We start from the raw sequence: 26,122 nt of genomic DNA, 5'->3' as shown, positions 1-26,122 counted from the left end.
TGGGAGAGCTGTATATCACCTCTTTTTCATCTTTCTGTCTAGTGCTATTGATTAGAGTTTGCAGCAGCTCCATCCAGGTTCTGCCCTGCTCACAAGGTGACCCTTGCTAGCAAATGTGGGGAAAACAAATTCTGAGTTTGAGCAAGATTCTGTTTTTGAACAACTTTGTTTTTCATCACCATCACCTGTTTTTTTCAGAAATCAAACAAGAATTTAAGAAGTAAATATGCACCTTGTCAGTCTGGACTCAAAATTCCCTGTTGGATCATGAATTTAACTATATGCAGCCACGTGCATCAATAAGTCAAAACAAAGAGAGGGTGAAATCCTGGCCCTACAGAAGTCGACGGCAAAACTTCCAGTGACTTTAGTAGATCCAGGATTTCATCCAGAATTCAGACAGCCATCTCAGCATCAACTACAAAACCGTTCCTGTTTTCATGTCATATTGTTTATTTCCTTGTGTTGAGATATTCTTTGGGCAGCAGCTGTATCTAAAAATGACTCAGAGAAACAAAGGCCCCAATTAAGCAACTGCCTTAACACACACCTAACTGTGAGTAGTCCCATTTGAAGTCGTGTATGAAGTTAGGCACAGGCTTAAGTAAACTGCTGAACAGTGCCCGATATGCCCAGCTTCTAAAAGAATTGCACCACAACTAACAATAAACATTTCTCCAAGATTTAGCTGCTTATATACAGTAAGTTAAACTGAATTTGTAATGCTATCTCTGTAATGGCAACAGCCGATGAGTTCTGTACTTGTGAGGTCTTAGTCTTGAAGCTCATTATTTCCAAGGAGCTGGATAGGAAAATTGAAAAATGTCAGTGTATGTTCTGAGCAGTGTAAGTGAGTCTGATTCTGTCTATCCATCATCTTTGTAGGTGTTCATACAGTTTCATTACAAGGTATAGCACCTGTTGTGCTATTATGCTAATCAGAAATGTCTGTGTTTCCAAAGAGACAAGATCAGTGGGATACATCTTTTATTGGACCAACTTCAACTGCGGAGAGAGACAAGCCTTCGAACTTACACAGAGCTCTGTGACCTGAAGATGAGCTCTGTGTAGGCTCGAGAGCATGTCTCTCTCCCCAACAGAAGTTGGTCCAGTAAAAGATATTACCTCTCCCATGTTGTCTGTCTAATATCCTGGGGCGAACACAGTTACAACAACAGTGCATACAGCAGTGTGCTTCCAAAAACAGATTAAAAGAAAAAATTGGATTTTTTATTAGATGATAAATAAAGTTTGGAGGAAAAGTCATTCTGCGTACAGTGCACTTGAATTCAAACCAAAACACAAAGTGAGACTCTAGTGAAGATAAATGAGCCTATGAAGTGCATTTTCCCCTTGTTCTTCCATTCTCTATAACATTTTATAATAGAATCTGCTTATTGTTCGACAAAACATGGGCATGCTCCTTTTAGAATATTAGCTGTTAAAGATCATGTCTCTCATGTCTGGAGCTATCTATTTAATCTACATATCAAGTCTCTATAATGTGCCCATTTCCATGGGATCTGAGTGCAGATAAGGTCTCAGATTTATCATGAAGCTTCTTATCTGACCCATGACCTTGAATGGTAGGACTAGCTCCTAGTCTGAAATCAACTATTTCTGAGAAGTAGATTATTATATACACTCAAATACACACACACACACACACACACCGTAAATAAATACACTATTTCTGAGAAACAAAGATTATTTTTCTTTTCTGACCCAGTCACCCATATCAAATATCATGAGATCATATATTATGGTTTTCAGTGTATTCTTTGTCCTCCAAGGTTCATTTATAGATGTCTTTCACTTTTCCAGCGTCCTCATTTTCATCTGCCTGTTTTGTTTTTGCCAAACTACTTAGTAACAGCATCTCCTGCCCAAGTAACTTCAATTGTATATTAGCCTATGGGACTTGAGATTTAATGGTTGGGGGCAAGAGAGGGGAAATTATGGCAGCACAATTATTTAAAAAAAGGATACAAACATGAACATGTCTGAGAAAAGTTAGCATCCTCTCCCTCCATATTCTACTTGTGTAGAATAGAATTTGATCACTTTTTCATTGGAACAAATAAGTGCTCTTTGCTTCAAGGTCCCCTGTTTGATAACTTATTCTCTACATAATGTGCTCCCTTATGTTGTGTCTCAAATATCTTTTTTTGTTGTTCCCAGTTTGCTGAATTATACATCAAGCCCTCTTGTTTTGCTTTTGTTTGCTTAACGTGAAGAGCTCCTCATAGCTCCTTCATCATTTTTTAGAACTTCTTCCACCGTGTCTTAATGGAGACAAATGTCATATTTGCGCAAAAGATTTTCCCAGTGACAAACTGACTCTGGCAGTTTTAGAGAATGGGACAGGGGGTCTATGTCTAATTTTTTTTTTTGAAGGCTAAAGAGACAGCCACATTTATAAGTAGTAGGTTACTCCTATGAATGCATAACTTTCAGACGATAGGCCCTGATTCAGCATGGTATTTGATCATTTAAGTAGTCTTATTGAAGCCAATGGTATTTGTCATGTATTAAAAATTAGGCACATGCTTTTTAAAAATTTAATGGAGATATACCTATCTTCTAGAACTGGAAGGGACCCTGAAGGGTCATTGAGTCCAGCCCCCTGCCTTCACTAGCAGGACCAAGTACTGATTTTGCCCCAGATCCCTGGGTGGTCCCCTCAAGGATTAAACTCACAATCCTGGGTTTAGTAGGCCAGTGCTCAAACCACTGAGCTATCCCTCCCCCCTTAATAGAGCTGCTCAGAGCTGATCAGAAAACAGGATTTCCATTCTCCAAGGAAAAGTCTAACATTTTTACATTTTATCTTGTTCCAAATTAGGACAAAAGATTGAAGTTTTTGCAGGCTGAAAAGTTCAAAATTATTTAATTTAGAAATGTTGAAACATTTTATTTGGGTGTTTTTGATCAAGACAAAAGTCTCCAATGTTCCTAAATCAAAATGTTTTCCTGTAGTTTGTTGACCCATAGCTTCAATTTCCATGATTGAAAATTCCACCCAAATCAATCTTTTCCTGCAGAAAATGTAGATTTCAACCAAACCTGGTTTTCTGGAAAATGATATTGGAAAATATTTTCCAATCTGAAAAGCTTTGATCCCGCGTAATGCTTACCTTGCTGAATCCATATCAGAAGCAACATGGTGATTATTCAGTGCTCTGAGATCCTTGTGATGAGAGGCACTGTAGAAGTGTAAGACCAGGCTTATGGTTTGAGTGTATAGACTCTGCAATGAAGGAGAACAGCAACCCTTCTGTGTTGTTTCAGGCACTGTATTTAGTCTGGTCTTTCAAGTACCAGCTCAGTGCCATCTGTTTGAGGTTTCTAGTTCAGTTCTGCAGTTACAAGGTGTTCCAACAATTGTTTGCAGGTTCTTCAAACATGAAATACTAGCTAGATTTCTTGTCACCGGGAGAGGGTGTTGTGACTTTGAATTTTTCCCCCATTCCTGAATGAAAAGAACACACAACTTTCAAGATGTCCTTTGAAAAAACACTGACAGAAATTTGTCATTAACCCAAATATTTCATGACTATAAAATCAAAGTGTTTTATTTCAATTTTGATATTTTTAAGGGGAAAAAAATGAAGTTAAAGACTTGAAAATGAAAAATCATTTTGAAACAAAATATCGAAACATTTCATTTTGAAAATGTCAAAATGGAAATGCCTTATCAAAATACTTTTCTCTTCCTGAAACTAAATTTAATCAAAACTGATGTTTCCACAAGACAATTCACTTTGACAAAATGGGATTTTCCAGCAGAAAATTCTCAGCTAGCTCTTTTCATTCTCTCTCATGCAAACTGTGTCCCAAAACGGTTTGCAGAGGTACTGTAAGTAATACAGCTACTGGGTCATACTTTGAAATGGGCCTATATTTTGGCATTTTCAATTTTGCAGGGTGTAATTTATTGTAGGCGCAAATGTTAACATCGTCGCATCTCATTACCTACTCTGCCAGTACAATCAGGCAGCAAGACATCTGATGGTGATCTCTGCTCCTGCAAATGTTTGCAGGATTAAAATGTGGGTGCTAAAACAGAGGCTAGGGGAAGTCTTGTAAAACTTGGCCCCTCAGCATTAAATAATGGACGATAATAGAGGAACAGACAAAATTACACATATAGGCAAAGGAGGAAAGTTAAGTTTTCAGAGTGAGATTTGAAATGAGAACTGATGAGCCACAGAGACAGACGAAGGCTGCTCCAAAGGCCGTAAACTGCAGAAGAGAAGAGCCTTGCTCCAAGAGTCGTACTATTGTAAGGGCGGAGAGGAATCCGGCACTGAATGAAAAAAGATGAGGAAAGCGGAGAGAGGCATATACCATGAAACGCACTGGAACAGGCTCCTGGAGGGTTTTCAGAAAAAAAGGAGCGCTATTTTGAATTGGCTCCTGGATGGAATAGGTAGCCCATGTGGTTACATGATGGTGAGGACTATCTGGTTATTGTGCTTTGTATGTGTGAGAAGGCGAGTATCAAGCCTTTGAGAAAATTCTTCCATGGGCATGTGGAGGAGTTGTCATAATCTCAGTCATCTCTTTCAGATTAATAACAAACTATGTCCTTCCTTCACAGCATCTTCCATCCCAGGGAACTGCAGGGGATATTCACCTTTGGGAGGTGAGACACAATGGGCAAGGTGGAACATCAACATGTGATTATTCCACAGCTGTAAAAGTGAAGACACAAATATGAACCTTATCAATATGGTCAGAGGGGGGGGAAAAAACCACCCGAGTATAAAGCAGATAAGATTCTGTGAACTTTTAGAGGTAAAACTGATTCAGTGCATGGGACATATCATTCAAAAACAGCCAACAACTCTATAGCTTGTTTTCAGAGGAAGATTCCCCTACTGATTTCCCTTCTCAGCAAAAGGTGCATATTCAGTGCATCAGCTCTGTGGAAAGCCACAATCAATACCTCAGTCCAATGGGTTGACAGTGATTTACTCATCAGCTCATTAGGCTAGAAGAGTAGATTACACTTCTCATAATTTCACTATTGACTAGCACTGTTTGTGGTGGCGGTGGTGTCTGGGTTTGTTTGTTTGTTTTTAAAAGCTAATCATGAATTTGCCTGAAGTAACAAAATATGCATTTATAATTAACGATTACTGTAAAAGCAGAGGAGAATAATTAATGACATGTCCAATTGCACAAGAGGAACTTTTTAATCATGATTTAAAAAGAAAAATCCCAGCATTGTAGAAAATGAAATCCCCAGGTTGTATTGAGTGGCTGAACACAGGATAGCCAAGCAAGCCCAGGATAGCCTTGTCTGGGGGAATTGACAGAAGTAAGAGAACAAATTTAATTTTAAATCAGTAAGGAGCAGGTGCTGCTGGCCGTCATTATGAAAATGTTCTAGCGTGGCTCTAGATGAAGTGTACCTGGGTGAGCATAAAAAGTTAATGGCCCCCCCTAGATGAACAAATGTGTCAGTCTCATCTTTGACTGGGTTTCTTAAACTGCTGGGATCTGTGGACAGAGGCAAGAAGAGAAAAGTCTCATTCTTTTTAATTGAACAGAGTATGAGAATCACCCCACTGTGGATTGATCCACCACTGCCCCCTGTGCAAGGGGATTGGGTAGCAGTAGCAGGGGCTACGGAATGGCTCCTTCACTGCTCCATGGTTTGAGCGGACAATTTCTTCCTCCCCTCCTTCCCATATGGAACTCCTCCTGCACCAGCTCCCGTTACTTGGGCGTGGTGCAGAGGAATTGTGGAGGGGTGAATGACTTGGTGCCAAGAAAATAGAAGGCATCATGTGCACTGCGCCAGAGCCCTTGGGTCTGTTGCTTCCGAGCACATATTAAAACCACCTGTTAGAATGTGCTCGAGAGCCAAACTAGCCCCTGGCCGGCCCTAGGTTCGGGGACCATAAAGGTGACCTAAAGCTACCTTTGTTCCCGTCCCTTTGGCCTCGATTCAGCAGAACGCTGAGACATATGCTTGTGTCCTTTTGGAGTCAGTGAGATTTAAGCCTGTGCTTAAGCATTTTGCTGAATTGGGACCTTGCTCCCGTGCTAAGCCCAGCTCAGTCAGATCGAAGGATCAGACAGGCCCATGACTTTTTACTAAGCTGCTGCTTTTTCAAGTTGCCTAGAGTGAGAGTTTTTATCTGAATTTGCCATGTTGTGCATTTATGACACGAGACAACAATATTTTAGCCCCACACTCTTGGATTGATACGATCTTGCATTTTTTAATTTGCTTTCTACATAATTCTTCCCAAGATGGGAAAGTATATTATCTGCCCGAGAGTGGCTGGAATTGTGGATCCAGACACTTGTAAATCTTTCCTGAAGCAGAGCACTCCAAGAAGCTAAAAAACTAATTTATATGAGTCATTCAGGAAAGGAAAAGTGTCAAGAGAAGCATTCAGGCCTTGCATTGATCTTCTGCAGCTGCTTGAATTTTGAACTTGTGGTTATATTCATTGCTTGAAAAACTCTGTCTCCTCTCTAGCTCTCCTCAAAGGATGCATTTTGTATTTTTGATTATAGGACTCTAAAATATTTTTCTTTCATGTTTCTTTCACTGCCAGAAAAGAACCAATTTTCCCTTTGTAAGAACTAAATGGCACAAATGGCTTTTTTAAAAAAGGAGTTGAGTACTGGTTGTACCCATTGTGGTATTGTGAACTATTGATGCTAGGTGATTATTGCTATTCTCATGAGTAATCTTCAAAAAATTAGACAGCTCTGTCTGTACGGAAGGAGCAGATTTATCAGCAAGAGCCTGTCCCAACACCAATAAAAGTCAATCAAAATCTTTCCAGTGACTTCGGTAAATCCTGAATCGGGCCCTTACACCACAACAGCACTTCTTGGAGTCCATAGCTAATGGCCAGGGACAACAACAACTTTCTGCACAAGTGTATGAAGGCCTCGCTGGCAAAGATTAATGGCCAAACTCTTAGCACATGAAATATTTACACAGGCACGTCTGGAAAGCAGCTTCGTTGTCATCCTGACCCATTCCATGTAGGGATTCATGCCTATTGAGGGCCGTTTCTGTGCTAGTAAAAGATCCCAGAGTTTTATAGCTCCCCAAATAGAGTATGACATAACACAGTCACTTGGCCAACATTTCCTCGCTCAGTAAAACAGGATCTATAGCAAAGTGGATGAGCTATTGCAGAGAACCTAATGGTGCGACTGTTACACAGTCACTGCACTGAAATAATGTTTTGCACTTACCGGTATTATACAGTGCCTTCCCTCCAAAGACCTGACAGAGATTTCGCAAGCATTTAAGGAATTGAACCCCACTGTGTCACTATGAGATAGAAAACTATCTCCATCCCCATTTTATAGATGGGGAAATTGAAGCACACAGGTAAAGGGCCAACATCTGAAAATGTAGGTGCACTGAAGCGCCGAAATCCACATCAAGACGCCTACATAAGAGTCCTGGTTTGCCTGCCTGACTTGCCTGCCTGATTTGTCTTCCAGAGATTTTAAGTAAGACTGGTGTGTGCTCTACATCTCTGAAAATTGGGCCTAGTGTTAGACACCCAAGCTTTAAAATGTTGACCTAAGTTATTTGCATAAGGTCCCATGAGAAGTCTGTGTCAAAAATGGGACTTTGACCCTTAACTGACTCTATTCTGTGCTCTAACCTCAAACCCATCTTCTCACTCCCAGCGACCTAATTCATTGCTTACAGTGCCAATATGCTTTTGGGACATCCTGAATTCAATTCTACCCTGAGATGCCTGGGGGCAGTTCCCACGATACTGTGATAGGACACAACCTAAGGGCTTGTCTACATGGGAAAGTTATATCGGTGTAAACTAAGATCGAATTTAAACTGATATAGTTATAGAGCATCCATAAGGGGAGTTATATTGGTGTAACAATATCAGTTTAACTATACATGTATAACTGATAAAACTTTCACATGTAGATAAACCCTAAAGTTGTAATCTCAAAGGGCATATACTCAGGTCTTTGAAAGGGTTCATTAAGGCAGGGTAGCTGGGTTGTGGCACATGGCTGGAGGGTATCCGGTCTCAGCTATGGGTTTGCTTGACTAGCTTCTTCCCCTTGCCTAGTCTTGATGAAAGCTGTTTGTTGAACCTGAGGGCTTGTCTTAAAACGCTGCAGCGGTGACACTGCTGCTGTAGTGCCTCAGTGAAGACTCTACCTACGCCAATGGGAGGGAGTTCTCCCATTAGCGTAGGTTGTCCACCTCCCCTAGGGCAACAAGAGAATTCTTCCATGGACCTAGTGCCAGCTAGACCAGGGGTTAGGTCAGTTTAACTGCAGAGCTCAGGGGTGTGGATTTTTCACACCCCCTGAACAACATAGTTATACTGACCTAATTTCCTAGCATATACCAGGCCTGACTTTCAACAGTGGGTTTGGATACTGCAGATTCAATGAAGGCTGCCCCTGATAAAACTGCGACGTATGGCTAAACAGAAGCAATGACTCTCACAGAACTGGAAGCATTTTCCTAAATTACTTTTGAAGTGAAGTATGACAGTAATCTGCAGGAGATCTCTAGTTGAGACCTAGTGCTAATGAGTGGGAGCTGGAAATGATGTCTGATCACAGTTGGGTATTGGGTATTGTTATCCACCACCACTTAGCATTTTCAAATGAAAATGATCATTCTTCTTCTGAAAGCCCCGTGATGGCACCTGGATTGACCCAGGGAGTCAAATGTTCTGGATAGTGACATTTGAGCAGCCAACTGAAGAGGCCTGGGCGGTGTTTAATAAATCATAAACCTGCTTCCTGAATCCTGTCTCTTAATTACTCTTTGATCCCACGGCCGCCTTGCCAAGACTCATTTAAGGCAAATACAGTTAGGAAAAGTAAACACGAATGGTAAGCAGGGCTATGTCTCCCTTGTTACATAAATGGAGTGTCTGAGAACACCATGGGGAATGTGCAAACTGTTGTGTCAGCTATAGATTGCACAATGTATTTAGTGCAACTGCTCCAGTCCCACTGACGCTTGGCGCTAAGCCACGTAATTTGGATACTGTAACATACACTAGCAGGGGAAAGAGAGGAGTATAAACACAGCAGGCTGTGGCAGAACAGCCTGTGTGTGTGCAGGAGATTTACTATTTTCCATAGTCTTTTTTTCTACTGCTTGTCCTTTCTGCTTTTTTGTTGTTGTTATGTTTAGTCTGACTGTTAGTTTAAAAGAATACATTCGAATACGCTCCCCGCGCATCGCTTGTTAACCCTCTGTGCAAAAGTCAGTAGAGTAATTCTGCTGGGAATGTTTCGTGACTTAGGAAGATTATCTTGGGGAGCTCCAGATACTTTAATTTTTTATCGGCACTTCAGCTCTTCTCTGGGTACCAGTATTAAAGAAAAACAATAGGAAATGCTTTGGGGAAAAATCTTGAAAAATGTCAGGAAAAATTAAATCAGCTGGGCAATTACATCCGACCAGTCTGGAGCGCCACTGGATTCACATAATCATATCAGTATAGTCCTATGGAAGGAAAAGGCCACCTCTTTCAAGAGGTGTCATTAGGGTGACCAGATGTCCTGATTTTATAGGGACACTCCCGTTTTTTGGGTCTTTTTCTTATATAGGCTCCTATTACCCCCCACCCCCATTCCGATTTTTCACATTTGCTGTCTGCCATTCAGATTGGGGTGAGCATGAACAAAAGGCAGCAATGACCCTTTAAGGCTGAGGAGCAAAGTTACACAAATTACTGCAGAGATCAAAAGAAGTGAGCATTGAGAATGGATCTTTGAGTACCCTTGTATGTGTTCAGAAAGGCTGTGGCTCTGTTTACAGACTCTCCTTCCCTATTGAAACAGCAGAGAAAACCACCATGCCTTTGAGTCTAAGATTTCCTGTGTTAAAGTCTACTGTATGCCCCTTGGTTGGTCGGTGGTCATTTTCATTACCCAATCCACTACCAGTAAAAAGATTATGGGTGACATAAGACATCCTTGTCTGACACCCGTAGTAACCTCAAATGGGTTAAAACAATGAGGAGTCCTTGTGGCACCTTAGAGACTAACAGATTTATTTGGGCATAAGCTCTCGTGGGCTATGAAAGCTTATGCCCAAATACATTTGTTAGTCTCCAAGGTGCCACAAGGACTCCTCGTTGTTTTTGCTGACACCGACTAACACGGCTACCTCTGAAACCTCTCATATGGGTTAGTCAATTTGCTGTTGTTTATTACTTTACTTTCATAGAAGCGCCGAATGTTATTCACAAATTTCTGCTGCAATGTCCATAAAACTGTTCTGTCCACTGTATCAAAGGCTTTTATATTATAAAAATACATGATCAATATAAATAATTCTATAATTTATGTATAAATCTAATTATAACTATTATAATAAGAACAATTACTAATACAGTATTTCTATAATGGGCCATATCATGGCAGGTGCTGAGCATCCCGCGATGAGGGCCTCTTGAGCCTCCTAGGATTCGCCCCTGTATGATGTTATGTGCACATTCAAAGCTGCTAGGCCTTCACCAAGTCAACGTGTACCTGTAGTTTTATGCAATGTGTTTATTTCACAGATGCCATTTCCTATTTCTCTCATTTCGCCCAGTTTATTGCTTTTTGTTTGCTGAATTAACTCACCCCCGCCCCCCCCCGCTTTTTTTTTTTAACATCCTGGCTTTATTTCACAATTCTGCCCTGCATGCGTGCTATAGTTAAGGATTGTCAGTGTTTGCATCATAGGCCCTCTTTCTGGTTCAAAACTTGCCCATTAAGCGTTTTCTTCAGGCTGAAATCTGAATACGAATGTTAATGGGCAATTACTGCAGTCCTTTGAAGCAACACCATGAAGTTTACTGTATGAGCAATGTTAAAAAACCATCATAGCTACATCATTAAGTAAGTGCATCTACCATTAAAACTTCATTTAAATTCCCCAGCCACACACGCAAACCAACTTTGGCCACATTAGAATAAAAAACAACAACCGCTGTCTGCAGTTCACTGAGCGCTTCATTCTAAATGCTAGTTTCTGCTATTGATTGTCATCAGTTTCATCTGGAAGAGCAGCAGGGTGTGTAATTGTGTATTCAAACTTTATGAATGGAACCCCCAGCTCTGAACATGCCCAGAATTGGGGTGGCAGTGGGTAGGGAATGTGAACAGGGATCAACTTCCAAATTCCCGAGCTACCCCCTCTGGTGTCCTTCCTGGTACAGAAGGGACAGGACTGAATTGTAATTAGTATAATGGGGATTGTCAAACAAGGACTCTAGACACAGTACTTCTCTCTAACTGTCTGGCATGCAGAGGGCTAGATTGTAACTTTACCATCTAGCTATGTAAGGGGCAGGACACAGCTGCACCATCCCAGAAGCAGACCAGAGAACAAACTGTGACTCAAGATATGTCTTTTAACTTGGGTCAGGCAAGCCCACATGTGCTAACTCAGGTTACAATAGCAGTGAAGACACAGCAACTGAGGTTAGCAGCTCGGGTTAGAGCCAACGGGGGAGCCTGGCGTTGAACTCGAGCTGCTGAGCTGAGGTAAATGTGGAGTTACTGTGTCTTCACTGCTATTTCAACAGGAGTTAGCTAATGCGGATTAGCCAACCCAAGTTAAGGACGCACTTTTTTTTTTTCCCAGCACAGCTCAGAGAGTCTTGCTCCTCCCCTGCTCTCCCCTCCCCCACCGCTCAGGAAGGGGTTAAAGAACTCCTGTGGTCACAATCAGCCCTGACCTGCTGCTCCCTTGTGGCTTGTCAGGCCATGGGGACGGGCCCTCAAAAGGGAGGAACTGGGCCCAGGTAGGGTGGCACTCAGAGACCAGCAGCATTAGCGCTCCCAGACCAGGGCACTGGGTTACTTGCTGAGGAATGGTTTGGGAGCACCGCCAGCCCATGCCCTCTGAGGAAAGCCGATGGGCTGGTGTGGTTCTGTTGTTACAACTCTCTGGAGTAACTCTTGGCCGTTGGCCATGCAGGAGGGTGGGAGGAGCTGAAAGACTCATTCTCTTCCTCTGGGGGAGCCCCTTGTGCACCATGGAACTATTTTCCTTTTTTTTGTTTGGACAGTTTTGCTACCCACTCCTGCCTGGGAAGGGGGCGGCACTGCTAAGAGGGAAGCCAGAGGGATATACTGCACACCCCAGGACTGCACTGCTGTCACCCAGGGAACAATGAATGAGGTAAGCCAGGCACCTCCTTTCACCCCAAAGGAGTAACACTGAGATATAACCTTTGACCTCCAGAGAAACTTATTTCCTGTGTGTTTAGCCAGCTTCCTTGGCTAGTGAGTGGCAGGCCTGGGGTGGGCTTGGGGGAATCACAGCCATTCCTGTTCCCTGCACCTCTCTGCCTGCTTGCTCCCAGGGTGGAGTTTTGAGTGAATAATCACGACTGTTCCCCAGGTTTGCAGTCCTGAGCAGGGAAGAGCATGGGAGTAAGGGAGGGCTTTATATCTCTGTGACCATCTACCTCCATCTACAGCATGCACCATCTAATGTTGCCGCACAGGTTAACTTAAATCCTAATCTCAGTTAACCAGTCATCAAAGAGACGATACTACTGTCCCTATTCTACAGCAGGCCAAACCAAATCCCAGATGTGAACAGAGCTGGACTTTGGGGTGTCTGAATACCGGATCAGGACTTCGGGGCTCAGGAGCTTGTTCAGTTCATCATACTGTCTGTGCCACTGAGGCAGAAGCGAGCCAACACATTGCCATTTACCATTACCACTGATATCTGCCAAGGGCAAACGCCACTCGCTTCTCATCACCCTCCTGGGAATAATTTTGGATTGCCTCTCACTGCTGCCAGCCATGTCCCTTGGCTGGCTGAAGGATAATGCTGGGCAGGAGTACAATTTATTAATGGACAATTACCAAGATGTGAAAAGTAGGGCAATCCGTTCTGATTTATCTAAATGAAGTGTTGAGGTTGGGGAACTGCAAATGTTGAAAGGGTTTTTCTTTTGCAGGTGTGAGGTGATGATGTAAGTAAAGTTCAGACGAAGTTCGCCAGGGAAAAGAGAAGCTGTGCTTGATCACTGTTTTCCAGCTTCCATGTCAGTAAGCATCTTTGGGAAGATGGGAATAATATGACTGGGAGAGGAGCATGGCCAAAAATATTGCAGGATTTCTTTTGGATTGAGCTGGTTTATAAATAGGACGAGATGCCCCCAGGTCCCAGGCAATATGATATTTAAGATGAATACTTATAAACTTGTCTGATAAGTTTCTAGCAATGTACTTTGGGGGCTCATTTCATTACAGTCATGAACGTGGCTAAGAGAAGAGAATTCAAGTGTGAGAGAGAAAGGAATGGTGTCTTCTCTGCCAAAATAGCCAAACCCACTTTAATTTTGCTAGTTAAGTTTACTCTCTGATCTCTAGAAAGCAGCAATCTCCCCCAGCTAGAAAACCCATTACCGGTCTACAAACAGAAGATTTTCCCCCTCAACAGATGTTGATTTAATTACGCCCAAGCCAAAGCTTTCACTGTCCACAAAAATCCTTTTCTCCACCAGGAAGTGGATACCTTTTTATTACAGATAACAAGTTTCATACAGTACACGCTGCCCCCATCCCTTTTTCTCCTAAGTCAGAACATGGGTTAGGGATGCTCAGGAAACTGATTGTATAATATAGTGGAATAAATGTACAGCAGGAAATCTGTAAAAAATTAATAGGTTTTCATCCCTATGATAAGGGCCTGACCTATTTTTACTCATAACTATAACATCAGAAGTAAAGCATCTCTTATACAGACACAGTCTGGTCTTGAATTGGGCCAGTTCGGGCTGCCATATTGTCCTCCAGAATTTCCATTTTTATTTATAAAAGAAAAACAGTAAGTCTGTGTCATGATTGCAAAGAAAATGTGAAATGAATGATGTTTGCCATATCTGCTGAGAGTCTCAGACAGTAGCTCCAAGGGGTGCGAATCGTACCATTAGAATGTTAACTCAGAGACCCAATTATGAGATTTTCATTGAGACTGGCTTGTAGGCACAGCTGGAGAAAGTACCGCTCCTTTATTCCGGCCCCACTCCCCCCCAAATCAAGCCCTGAGGTTACTAGCATACCCTTGACTGAACTAGAATGTTATAGAATAACACTTTGGGTTTGAATTACAAAAATCCATCTCACAAATTAGGAAAATAGTAAAATTACAGAGTAAAATTTCAACCTCTGTTACTCTGTGAAAGCCCACAGAAGTCGGAGAAGAGGAAAATGTTTGGTCCATTGTTTTGTTTTGTTTTGTTTGTTTTGCTTCCCTTCCCCCTCAGTCATGGGCAAATCTGAAAAACCAGACATGCAGCTTTGGATAAGCTTTTTGGAACTATCCAAAGCTCTTGATTTTGTTCAACTGTGCAGGATAAGGCAGTCTGTTTCCATAGCTTATGCTACACATTGTTGCTTACTCTTTTGAGCATAGACAGGTCTGCAGCAGAACGTGCCTCCTTTCCATGTGTGAAAACATTTAGGTTTTATTTTAACCCATTCTTGGTGGTATTTGAGATTCTATCACAGGAAACAGTGGTGCTCCTTGGTTCCTTGCAAACCCCTACGTGTAGATGCAACTAGGGCAGGGTGTTTGAATGAGCACACTCATCTTTTTGGGAAAATACTTGGAATGTTATTGGCCTGACATTGTTCAGATGGCAAAGGAGCCAGACGCAACTGGTTGCAGATGCTATAAATATGCTGTGTGTGGATCTCAGAGAAAAAGAGATGCTCAGCTGACCTATAGAGGAACCTATTCTTGTGTTAAGAGCTGTAGTGTCTGCACTCTTTCTATCAGCTAACAGCCTGCAAACCTTGGGATAATGCAATGTGCAAACATATAACCCTTTCATCCTTCCAAAACATTATCCATGACAGCAATGAAACCACAAGTCCAATATTTCACCCTCAAGAGACGATTAGACATTTATTTGAATTATGAGAACATCCAGTTACATTAGCTAGGATATAAATTCTCATGCTTCGGGACATTAACTAATTGGGTTAGGAAGAAACTTCCCTTAGCACTAGGCTATTATATAACTATCCACTATGGAGTTTCTTGCACCTTTCTTAGCAGCAACTAGTCTGGCCACTCTGTGAGAGACCAGACTAGATAAGCTGGACCATTGGTCTGATACAACTTGGCAATCACTATTCCTGTCCCTAAACAAAAGCTAAACGACCGGGTCTTGGAGACTGAATCGTCCCATGCACTTCAGTGCTAATGTAATAAAATCCAAATGCTCCCATAGTGTTGGCTGCTTTGGATAGACTCGGGTTTCTGTCCTCCTCCTCCTCCCACAGTGTTACATCCCACAGTGTAAACAGTATAAGTAAGCTTGGCAGAATTTGACTTTTATGTGTTTATAATTTTGATGGATAATATCAGTATTTTTTTAAGCTTTTTCCCCACTTTTTATCAACTTAAATTTTCACAGTGTTGGGAGATTATGGTGGGGGGTGTCAGGCAGTTATTTAATGACAGCAGATGTTGCAATTGAAGAAGTTAAAGCTTGATAAACTGTTAAAAGGCAAAATGTCACCATCACAAGTCAAAATATACAATGTAAATATCCTTAAATCAACAGCTCAGACCTGTTTTCACTATTCATTTGTAACAACCCTATCTGAAAAGACTAAATCCCTGGATTTTTACTCTCATAAATTCTCAAACAGTATTTTTTCTTACTTTGCCTCTCCATAAAAGTTGATTATTGTCAATGCAAATCTTTTTTCATTGGTTTGCGTGAGTACAGTGAAATCAACACTTACTGTTAAAGATCTGATCCTTCCAAGACTAATCATAAGTGAGATCCGATGCGGGTCTCAGCCTCTTGTTTTATAGTCACCTCCCTTTCCCACATTTCTAAGTCCACCTATAGTATTAGACCTCCACAGTAGGACGGACAGTTTCAATAGACTACCTAGGTCACTTCCCACCCTGAGGACAGGACGGAGAGCGGGGAGCGGGACCCAGGGAGGCTGGAATAGGCCTGGGAGCAGGCAGAAACCCCTACCTGGACCCTCCTTCCCAAGCTGGAGCCAGCTGCCTCCCCCAACTCAAATCTCAGCACTTCCCCTCACTCCCCCACCTATGCTTCCACCCTCCATTTGCAGAGGGCTTCTGCCCACCCTCCCTTTACCATACGCTTGAGTTTATAAGCTGAAACTCCAGTGTGACTCCAAAATATGTCCCTTCTGAAACCTAATCTCTTTTCTTCAGTTCCATTCATCCTATTACAGCACTGTCCTTTAAAATGGCTGTGATATTTCATTATTTTTTCATGTTCAAAATCCAAACACAGACTACAAAGGTTTCCCCAGAGTCCAGTTCTTCAGATAGTTGGGTTTGGGTTTTTTTCCAGCAAATAACCAGTAATCAACCTACTGGCTAAAGAATATGGAAACGAGACCACAAGGTGGTGGAAAGGTCAAAACTTCTGACTCCAGCTGCTGTAGATTACTGCACATAACTGTGATCCTTAGAGTTTTTCTGAAGGAAGAACTCATTGGAATGCAGCATGGTTTGTGCTCTTTCCATACTTCGATTTGAAACTGAAACTTTGCAGGCCATTAGTCCTTCAAGGCCTTTGAATATCGAAAGCAAAAATTAAAAAGGCCAAGTACCTTGCCTTTCAGAAAGTGGCTGATGTTTATACACAGGAACCCTCTTTCATAAGTATTTTATAGTGCAGAAATGTATCCACCTGAAAAGGCTATTAAAGATAAATAACCCATGTAATAAACAGTCTCCATCTATTAATTAATATAATAGGCTGTAAGAGCTTCTGTAATAACTCATAGGCAGTTTGAAAAGTTCACAATGAGGGGTTTTTTTGTCCTTTGGGAAATGAGAGCGTTTGGATTTTGCATCTTCTTCTGAAACTACCCACCAAAGCAATACAGGATGAACATTTACAAGCGGGATGAAACGGAGAAAAGGGCATGAGCATATAAAAACCCAATGTTAACATGACAGGTCTGATTTAAAGCAAAAACCACAAAGGGGCAAATTATCAGGCCACTAAATCCACTTAGCATGGCTAAGGAGTTACACTGTCTGAAAGTGGCCAGCACACAATTCCTATGGAGCTGGAGAGAAAGCTGGGGAGAGGCTCTGAAGCTGGATCCTGTGCTAGCTGCCCCAGTCTTCCCCTGGTGTAAGGTCACTGAGCAACCTCAAGCCAGGGCCAGGAAACATAGGATGATGGAACCACAACCAGTTTCCTGCAGCCCCACCTCTCCACTGCATGTGGGTGGAACATCTAGCCCTAAGAAATTCAGTCAAGCCAGACGAGCCGGTCCCAACTCTCCCTGTTTTGTCAGGCTACGCATAGGTCTAAACGATGGGTGAGCTTGTGACTTCACAATGATGGGGATGGTCTATGGGCAAGGGTAAATTAAGGAAGGGCTGACAACCTTAACCAGGACTCTTCCAGCATTTTGATTATTCAGACTCATCAAACCCTGTGTGCTGTTTTGCTGTCGGACTAACATTTTATCTCATTTTATTGGAAGTGATTTTTGACAGTTTTTATCGCAACTGGAAAACGTCACTGTTCAGTACATCAGAAGAAAAAATCCATTACACCAGTCATGAACTGGCGATAACGTGAGGCTGCTTGGGTATTAACATTTCACAGTTTCCCAACTCAGTAGCTGCATCTTTAACCAGGCTCGTGTGCATGATCGAAATGTTCTTGATACACTCATTGCTGTTTTATGGATGCGTTAGTTGGGAATTTACCAAGTCTCTAAACACACGGAGAGAGTCGAGCTGAATGGTATATCATCTTCTCCTTCCACCTGTTCAGGCAACTGCATTCCATTTTATTTTAATTAAAACCTAGCAGGTGTTTCATTAGGGTTGATCCAGACAACAAGAACGTCGATTCCTGAGCAAAATAAAAATGAAGCAATCTACAACATCTTGTGTTAGTATTAACTGGCCCAGGAGATGGCATTTCTTATTGTCCATAGCACTGTATGTGACTGGAAAGCAGGAGTGATTTAATCAGGACAGCTGGTTAGTGCTTGACAATTGACTAGCCATAACCATTAATGCTGAAGCAAAGCATTCCCTTCCCTGGTGAATGAGCCCTTCGAAACTTGCAAACATACTATTTGCTCTATTATAGAACTTTTTCCCCCACTACCAGGCTTGATCTGAGGAATAGATAATTTAAGGAACCTCATTGAGGTTGTTAAGTCTGAAATGAGACCTAGCAGCTTTGTTTCAGCAGCGCATGTGACACGGACGGACATGAGCACACCATGCCATCTGCTGCATTCTGTCTGCTGGTCGTGTGAGCTAGCAGAATCTGAAACACAAGAGTCTAGTGTACAGTGTGATCTAACACAGGGTTCTGGTATGTTTCAGTACTAGCCTGGCTCATAAGCTGATTGGGCAAGCATACATGTTACATATATGCCAGTGAACAAGGTGCACCCCACTTTCAATATCCACTGGTCATCCACACAGAATGATGGGCAGCTCCGTTGTTGATGAGCTGAGCGCATTTCCTTATCAGGGAAAATTTAAAAGACAATAGACCAGATTCATAGCTGGTGCAAAGCAGCAGCAGGACTCCATTGATGTCAGTGGAGTGATGCTGATTTACACAAGTTGAAGATCTGGCCTGGTATTCCATTGACAAGGCGCTATTTTTTCCCTGAGATAATTTAAAAGACCCATTTGCTTCATGTGGGGAGTGAAATTTGGGGGGTTCTCATCCTTGATGATGTCTTTGAAACTTGTTTTAAAAATTCACACTTGCCCAGAGCTGCCAAAACATCTGGCACCATTCACACTGGGATTACTGCCATATGATCTTGCTTCTGCAAGCAATTTACAGGTGAATCTCTCAGGTGTGGATGTAGAGTGGTATTGATTGTGTCAGAGGCCGAGGGAGGGAGAGACAAAGGTTCCTGCCTGTGCCATCCAAAAAAATGCATCACACACAAAGGGAGAAGTGGGTGGATGCATAGGATGTGAAGAGCAAAATACACTCTGAAATACCTTTTGATTATTTTCAGAACTATTCAGGGGGTTCTTGTGACTTTTCAGAATGAAAGGGGGGAAGAGTCTTGTCTTTTGCTCTTTATACAAAATACAGAACCAGATAGGCACAGTGGGATTCATGTAATCACTGTGTTACTAACCCCATATAACATGCTACGTATATACACTGCTACACTGGCACAGGGGGTCCGGTGGCTTCTGATACCTAGAAGACAATGAGGGCCATTAGAGGGCTCTCGAGCTATTTAATGACATTTTACCCAATTGCTGCACAGTACAGGGGGACACTTTCAAGGACACACAGGTCAGGTAGGCACCTAACTCCTATTGAAAGTCATGGGAGTTGTGTGGCTTTGAAAATCTCCCCCCAGAGTGACACAGAGGTTGGAGGTGGTAGGGACTTGCAAACCACCACTGTTTCATATTTTACTCTTTTGAAGAAGCATCCAAGAGGGAAAGGAATGAGCGCCACAGACCTATTTGTTGTTTCAGACAAAGCCTAATTGCACTTATACCCTATGCAAAGTGGATGTAAAATACAACTCAGTCAGAAAGGTGCTATTTGCATAAGTGACTACCCCCGGGGCTAAGCAGAGGAGAATCAGGCCCTGAGGTTATTGATCTGATGCAAAACAAAGCAGTGGTGATCTGGGACTCCGGAGTAATGAAAAGAGGAACTCATCAGAGATGAAAGTTGATCAGACTCCCACTAGCTCAGTAGATGCTGAAATAAGATTCTGAAATATTAACCAAACTCTGAGTGATAGGAGTTTGATACCACCTCTGCTGCTGGCATTTCTGGGTTTTGTAATTTATTAACTCATGAAAGCGCAGTTCCTATGCAGCATCTGGTTCTCATTAAGGTTCCTCCTTTAACCTAGTTCTCCAGCTGAGTTACTCAAAGGGCGAGTGACTTCTTCAAGGTCAAATAGAAAACCAATCACTCAGCCTGGCTGCAGTCCCAGAAAACAAACTTGACATAGCATCTATGCCAACGCTGCTTGCTGTATTTGTGATTTTTAAAAGTGGGCCACAGCAAAGTGATGGAGATCCATATTGGCACAGCTATGTAACTCAGATGCCCTCTTAAAGCAGTATATCCACATGCTGCCACTGTACCCAGGAGAACCAGCAGTAATATACTAAATAGCTCACTGCTATTTCAACCCCCATGTTACCACTGGACGAACTTTTCAAAGTCCAAGCAAAGCTATTCTAGAGCCAGTCCAGAACTAAAGAACTTGCCCCAAGCATTTTCTCCCAGTGACTATCCCTGTGTAACTCACAGTAACAGAACTTTCTCTTCAGGGATAAAGAGTGAAACTGTCCACAGCTCATAACTGGGGAGGAAAGGCTGAGTATTTAGATCTCCTATCTCCAGCACTAAACTGGTTCTAGAGGTTTATTATTTATTAGAGGTGGACTCACACTGGATCCAGATGGCCTTAACTTCGAAGAAGTTTAGATTTGGATCTGATTCTGTTTCTGAATTTCGTGGTTCCGGCTTCTCTCTGAGGATTACTAGAAGTAACGGCAGTATACGTTGGAAAAACTTCCTCCTTCTGTCTAACAAATACCTGTGAGAAATTCCTCCGCTCCAAGCTCCATCCCTCCCCCATGAGTACCATCCCCTCCTCTCAATTCTGTGTAGTCAGCAAAAGCAGAAAGAAACTTCTATGTGACACACACCCATCCGAAAGAAGCATGTTCTCCAGAAGGAAAATCCCCGCTCCTGCTTTCCATACTCCAGAGCTGCAGAAATCCTTTAGGGTGCCCATCCCTAAAAAGACCAATAAATATTTTCTTCGAGTGAGCTGCATCTCACAAACAAGTTTCTTTGAAACAAAGCCATTTGATAAGGTTGGAAAACATGGCTTACAGGACGTGAACAGTCTCTGAGCTTGACTTACGACAGCCAGCATTATAGGAGGCTTGGAAGCAGTGAACAAAAATAATTGAGAATGCTCTGACAATTTGCCGTCCTCTGTAGCCTTTTGTAGCCGCAGCTTTGAAATTATGATTACTTTTCTCTCTTATAAAATTCACGATACAAAGGAACATACCCTCAGGCTTTATTACAAGTCCTGATTCTTTGTTTTATTTCCATAAGGAGCGGACAGAGCAAAAGTAAACACAGACCAAGGAGGAATATTGTCAAGTTACCTTGCATGAAATAATATGAATTCTGCAATTATGGACCTACATTGTAGCGCTTCCTGCCAATATTTAACATTGCAAGTCGCAACCAGTGTTCTGTTTGAAGCCTAATTATTAGCCCTTGGGGACTTTGTCAATAAACCTTCTATTTGTCTACAAATCGGCATGTTTCCCGCCCAGCCAGAGTTGAATTTTTCTGCCAAATTTAAGGAAAATTCCTGGAAAAGTTTGAGAGTTAGGTAGAAATGGTACATTTTCTTCTATCGGTGCAGTGCCTCACACACTGGGGCCTGTAACAGGCAGCCTACCCCTTTAAGGGCCAGGAGGCCCAGGCTAGCCAACCTGGCATCTTAACGCAGAGGAGGCAGGATTAATTGAGGTCATTTGACAACCTGAAACACTTGGGCCTTGTAAAAGGGCAGAGAACTCAGTTTGGAGGGCAGGAACCACAGGGAGCAAGCTTGGCTCCTAAGGCAGGCTCTGAAAGAAGCTAGGGGCTTCAGGAGAAGCAGCCTGGAAGTGTGTGCAGTATTTAGGGTGACCAGATGTCCTGACTTATAGGGACAGTCCTGATTTTGGGGTCTTTTTCTAATATAGGCTCCTATTACCCCCCACCCCCTGTCCCGGTTTTTCACACTTGCTGTTTGATCACCCTAGCTGTATTTCAAAGCTTGGAAGGTGGAAAGGTAGCTCAGAGGGGAATGAGTCCAGGGAAGCAGCCTGGGAGTCACACCTAGAGAAATCAGGGGAGGCCCAAGACAGTAGCATAGGGGAGGTTCCCTGCTGATTTCTTGGAGCTGGAGAGTGGGATAAAGAAAGCAAGGCCTGGGACAGGACTGGGAGTGGTTTATTTTCTTTGCGGATTGTTTTGTTAATAAATGCAGGCCCCAAGGAGGACAGTTACGGGCCAGAAAGCCTTTGTGCCTTGTGGAATATTTCTGGGAACCTGGTGAAAGGAAATAGACAGGGAGCGCCTGCAGAGCCGGGCCCTGTGGCAGGCCCCAGCCTGGTTGTGGTTTTCCTGTGCTGGTGCAATATAAATGTTAAAAAATTAATAAAAATACTCATTGTGATTTGAAATTCAGACAGAAGTCTGTACGCTTTGTGTGGGGGGAGATACTCTAGCAGAGGCAACATGTAACTGTGGATAGTGGGGGGCCACCATTGAAAGGTTGGGGGGGGCATGTGACCACCCCACATATTGCCTTTGCCTCCACCCCTTGACTCACCGCAGTGTGCGGTCTGCAAATCAGGCAGCAGGAAGCGCTGGGACCCCAGCAGCAGGGAAGGAGAAGCAGCCCCATGTAGCAGGATGGGGGGAGCTCAGCCAGCCACCCTGCTACTTCCTCCCTCCCTCCCCATGCTGTATGGACACACAGTGAGTACCGCCACCACGGGGACTGGCTGCCTCCTCACCGCTTGGCATCCCAGCGAGAAGCGTCCCAAGAAATTTGGGGGAGCACGTAACCCCACATGCCCCCCACACGTCACCTCTGCTGATTCTAGTACTAAAATATCTTCCTATTAGTACTTGAACTCTACACACATATTCATAGACTTCAAGGCCAGAAGGGATCATTAGGCTGTCCAGTTAACACAGGCCATAGGCTTTCCCCACGTTACTGCTGTATTGAGCCTAATAGCTTGTTTGGTTAAAGCATATCTTCCAGAAAGGCATCCAGTCTTGACCTGAAGACAGGGAGCGAGAGAATCCACCATTTCCCTTGGTAGCTTGATTCAATGGTTAATCACCCATATGTAGTTGAATGTCCTGAAAAATGACGGCATGTTGATTCATTTCTTTCCTTTTGTACAAAATCATCAACTACTCCAAGAGATCTCGGTAACTTTGTGAAATATTTAAACTCAGTCTTTGTTTAATAGATCCATTAACTTCACCTCTGCCCTCATACCAAATAATAAGCAACTAAAATGAACAAAGTTGGTGGGCAATTGAGGGTGTGGGGGGGAAATCCCTACATCAAGTTATTAATTCTTTGTAGCTTAGGTTATTCCCATTGAAAGTGGCTTGTAATCTGAGCACTTCCGGAAGCTGTAAAGAACCTTTGAATAACCCCCAACATTCCATCCCTTGTCAAATCCCGTGCATAGACCTGAGGTGAAACACATTCTACACTACTCTGAAGACTAAATCAGAATTTACATTTCCAAATTATACAAACTGGTGCAAAATAAGGTGCTAATTTGGACAGGTTTCAAATGTGCATCCGGGATACCCCGAGCTCTTAAGGAAGTAGTTTCTGAAAAGGGATGAAATCCTGACCCCATTGAAGTTGATGGGAGTTTTACCATTGCCTTCAAGAGAGCCAGGATTTCAGCCCTAGCTCTTCCAACGATTGTAGCTACAGCGGGAGGCTTTTTGAGTACGTGTTGGGATTCAAAACTGGCATGGCACTGGCACTAGGATAGATGAAGCACAAAAGTACAAGCTGAAGATACTAGAGTTCACTTGTCTTTCAAGGACTATTTCTTCATCAGTGTTTGCGCACTATTATGCAACGTGAGGCTCTGATCAGGGCCATTGGGCACTGCCATAAATAACAAACGTCATTATATTCCTAAAAATACAGCCTAGTGGAAGCAGAGTTATGTTCATTTGAGGCAACTTAAAAAAAAAGTGAAAATGTTAAAGTTGTGTCTTGACTTTTAGTCTCCTCGCTTTTTACTGTTTGTTTTGGTAAAACTCCTAAAGTTCATTTCATAGATTCCAAGGCCAAAAGGACCAGTGTGATCATCTAGTCTGACCTCCTGTATAACACGGGCCATAACCTCCCCCAAAACAATTCCTACAGCATCAGAGACATAGTTCCTTTTGAGTTCTTTATACACTCTAACAATCTTAATTATGTTTTTGTCTGGAAAAATGACAGGATGGATAGATGGCTTTATTCAGCTTTGGAATATGGACCCTGCCTTCATGCTTGTTTGTAAAGTGCCAAGCAAACTGTGAGCACTATGGAAGTAGTAATATATCTACAGTATAAATAGAAACACCATATAATATAGATTGTGAGAGCTGTATAAGTAATGGAAAAGTCTATTTCTTAACACTTCCTAAGTGTGGAGAAAGAGACTAGAACTTGTCAGTCAGGAATGAATTCATAAACATTTAGGAATCTGAGCTCCTTGAGTCTAATCAATCTGTGACTTGATCACAGGCTAGAAGTACCTAAGTAGGGAACAAATATTTGATAATGGGCTCTTCAGTTTAGTAGACAAAGGCATAGCAAGATCCAATGGCTGGAAGTTGAAGCTAAACATATTCAGACTGGAAAAAAGATGTACATTTTTTTTACAATGAAGGTAATTGACCATTGGAACAACATACCAAGGATTGTGGTGGATTCTCCATTGCTGGCCATTTTAAAATCAATACTGGATTTATTTTTCCCCTAAAAGATCTGCTTTATTCAAACAGGAGTTATTTTGGGGAAGGTCTATGGCTGGTGTTATATAAGAGGTCTGACCAGATGATCACAATGGTCTCTTCTAGCCTCGGAATCTGTGAATCTATATTCTACTTGCTTGTTTGAATAGATGGTGCTTTCACTAGCTACCCAAGTCGGGAATTTTATCTTTAATGCTACTTTTAAAGTCAGCTTTTTGCTACCTCCCCTGCACCCCGTTAACCTCTGCTCAGTTAATTGGAGACTGACTCAAGCAAGAGGTAGGTGTCACTTTACAATGTTCTACGTACAGAGTAATAACCATACTTTGAAGTTAGTGGAATAATTGAGGCGGGGGCAGGGAAAAGAGGAGCAATAACAAGTGCCCTGATTTATGTGGCTAGATTACAGCAGATTTAAATTCTGTTCATTAATGACTGCAGCGCTTTTTAAAATGCCCAGGGTAGATCTAACAAACGAGTATACGCAGTGGAAGGTGGTAAGCAGCAACTGCTTGGATTGAGATCAAGGTCATTGGTGTACAGTACCGGAATTCAGCCCTACTGAAAGGAGAACAAGGTTTAGAGCTTCATGGAAGTAAGCTCTGAAATAGCTACATTGTTATTTTGCAACAGAACTGCTCTTGATTGTGTACCCACACACGTATACAATAATAGGTTTTATTAGTGGCTTGATTTTGAACAGCACATGTTTTCCCTGTGCTGAAACATGAGTTTCTTATTTTCTTTTATTTGCTGCTTTTCTAAAGGGACATTTCAAATGAAAATAGTAGCACAGCAGAACTTTTGGGCTTTACCATCGTGTTTGCATTTTAGCTAAGGTAAAATTGATCAGGTGGGATGAAAGAAATTTCAGAAGTATCTTCTGGTTCTGTGTTCTCTTCAGTCTCCAAGCTTTGCCGAGTTTTTTCAGTAACCCACTCCAGATCCCTCCCATTAGTCGCCTTCGGGCATCCCTTGCAGATTATTATTGAAACAAGCACTGTGCAGTTTTGGGGAAAGAAATGCAGTGTTACATATCAGGACATGGGAGAGTAAAGTGAGAGAGGGTTTCCAGAACTGGAGCTTAGCCATGAAATCCTCTGTTGTGGAAACATACTCAAATATGTTTCATAAAGCTTCTCTACATTAAGGATGGTCTCCTACAGCAAAAGGAAGCACGTTTGTTTTTCTGACCAGGGGTCAGTCTCTGAGGTTATTGGCTTGTATATGGCACTGAACAGATGGGTTTAAAAGCAGCTCTGCATGTCTACTATTGGAGAAGCAATTTTCTGAAGTCTACTATTGGTGAATCAAAAAGGGAGGGGGTCTAAGGTCAGTAAGCTGAGCTGTGCTTTTCCTGAATCAATACATTGTACAAATAACAAACCTAGTAGCTAGCCTCTCGAGCTCAGATTTAGCTGGCATTACAGGATCTGCACAGTCCAGAGGGTCAAAGGTCACACAACTACCCCAATGTAAAGATGCTTTCAGTAAACTCCAAGAAATCAGATTAGGCCTTTCACAGAAAGCTTGGCTCTCAGGAG

The 26,122-nt window shown here is 42.4% G+C and overlaps 1 long non-coding RNA gene across 1 annotated transcript; it reads left to right on the top strand.

The window, feature by feature from the left end:
- Positions 1–11,703: 11,703 nt before the first annotated feature.
- Positions 11,704–13,226, top strand: LOC120386303. The gene is made up of 3 exons (XR_005589640.1): positions 11,704–11,786; positions 12,054–12,166; positions 12,960–13,226. It is a non-coding gene; the product is annotated as an uncharacterized LOC120386303 (long non-coding RNA).
- The last annotated feature ends 12,896 nt before the right edge of the window (positions 13,227–26,122 follow it).

The sequence above is a fragment of the Mauremys reevesii genome, linkage group 18 (assembly GCF_016161935.1).
Source record: "Mauremys reevesii isolate NIE-2019 linkage group 18, ASM1616193v1, whole genome shotgun sequence".
NCBI classification, from domain to species: Eukaryota; Metazoa; Chordata; order Testudines; family Geoemydidae; genus Mauremys; species Mauremys reevesii.
Note: the sequence above shows the minus strand (reverse complement) of the source record. Positions and strands in the feature narration are given on the sequence as shown.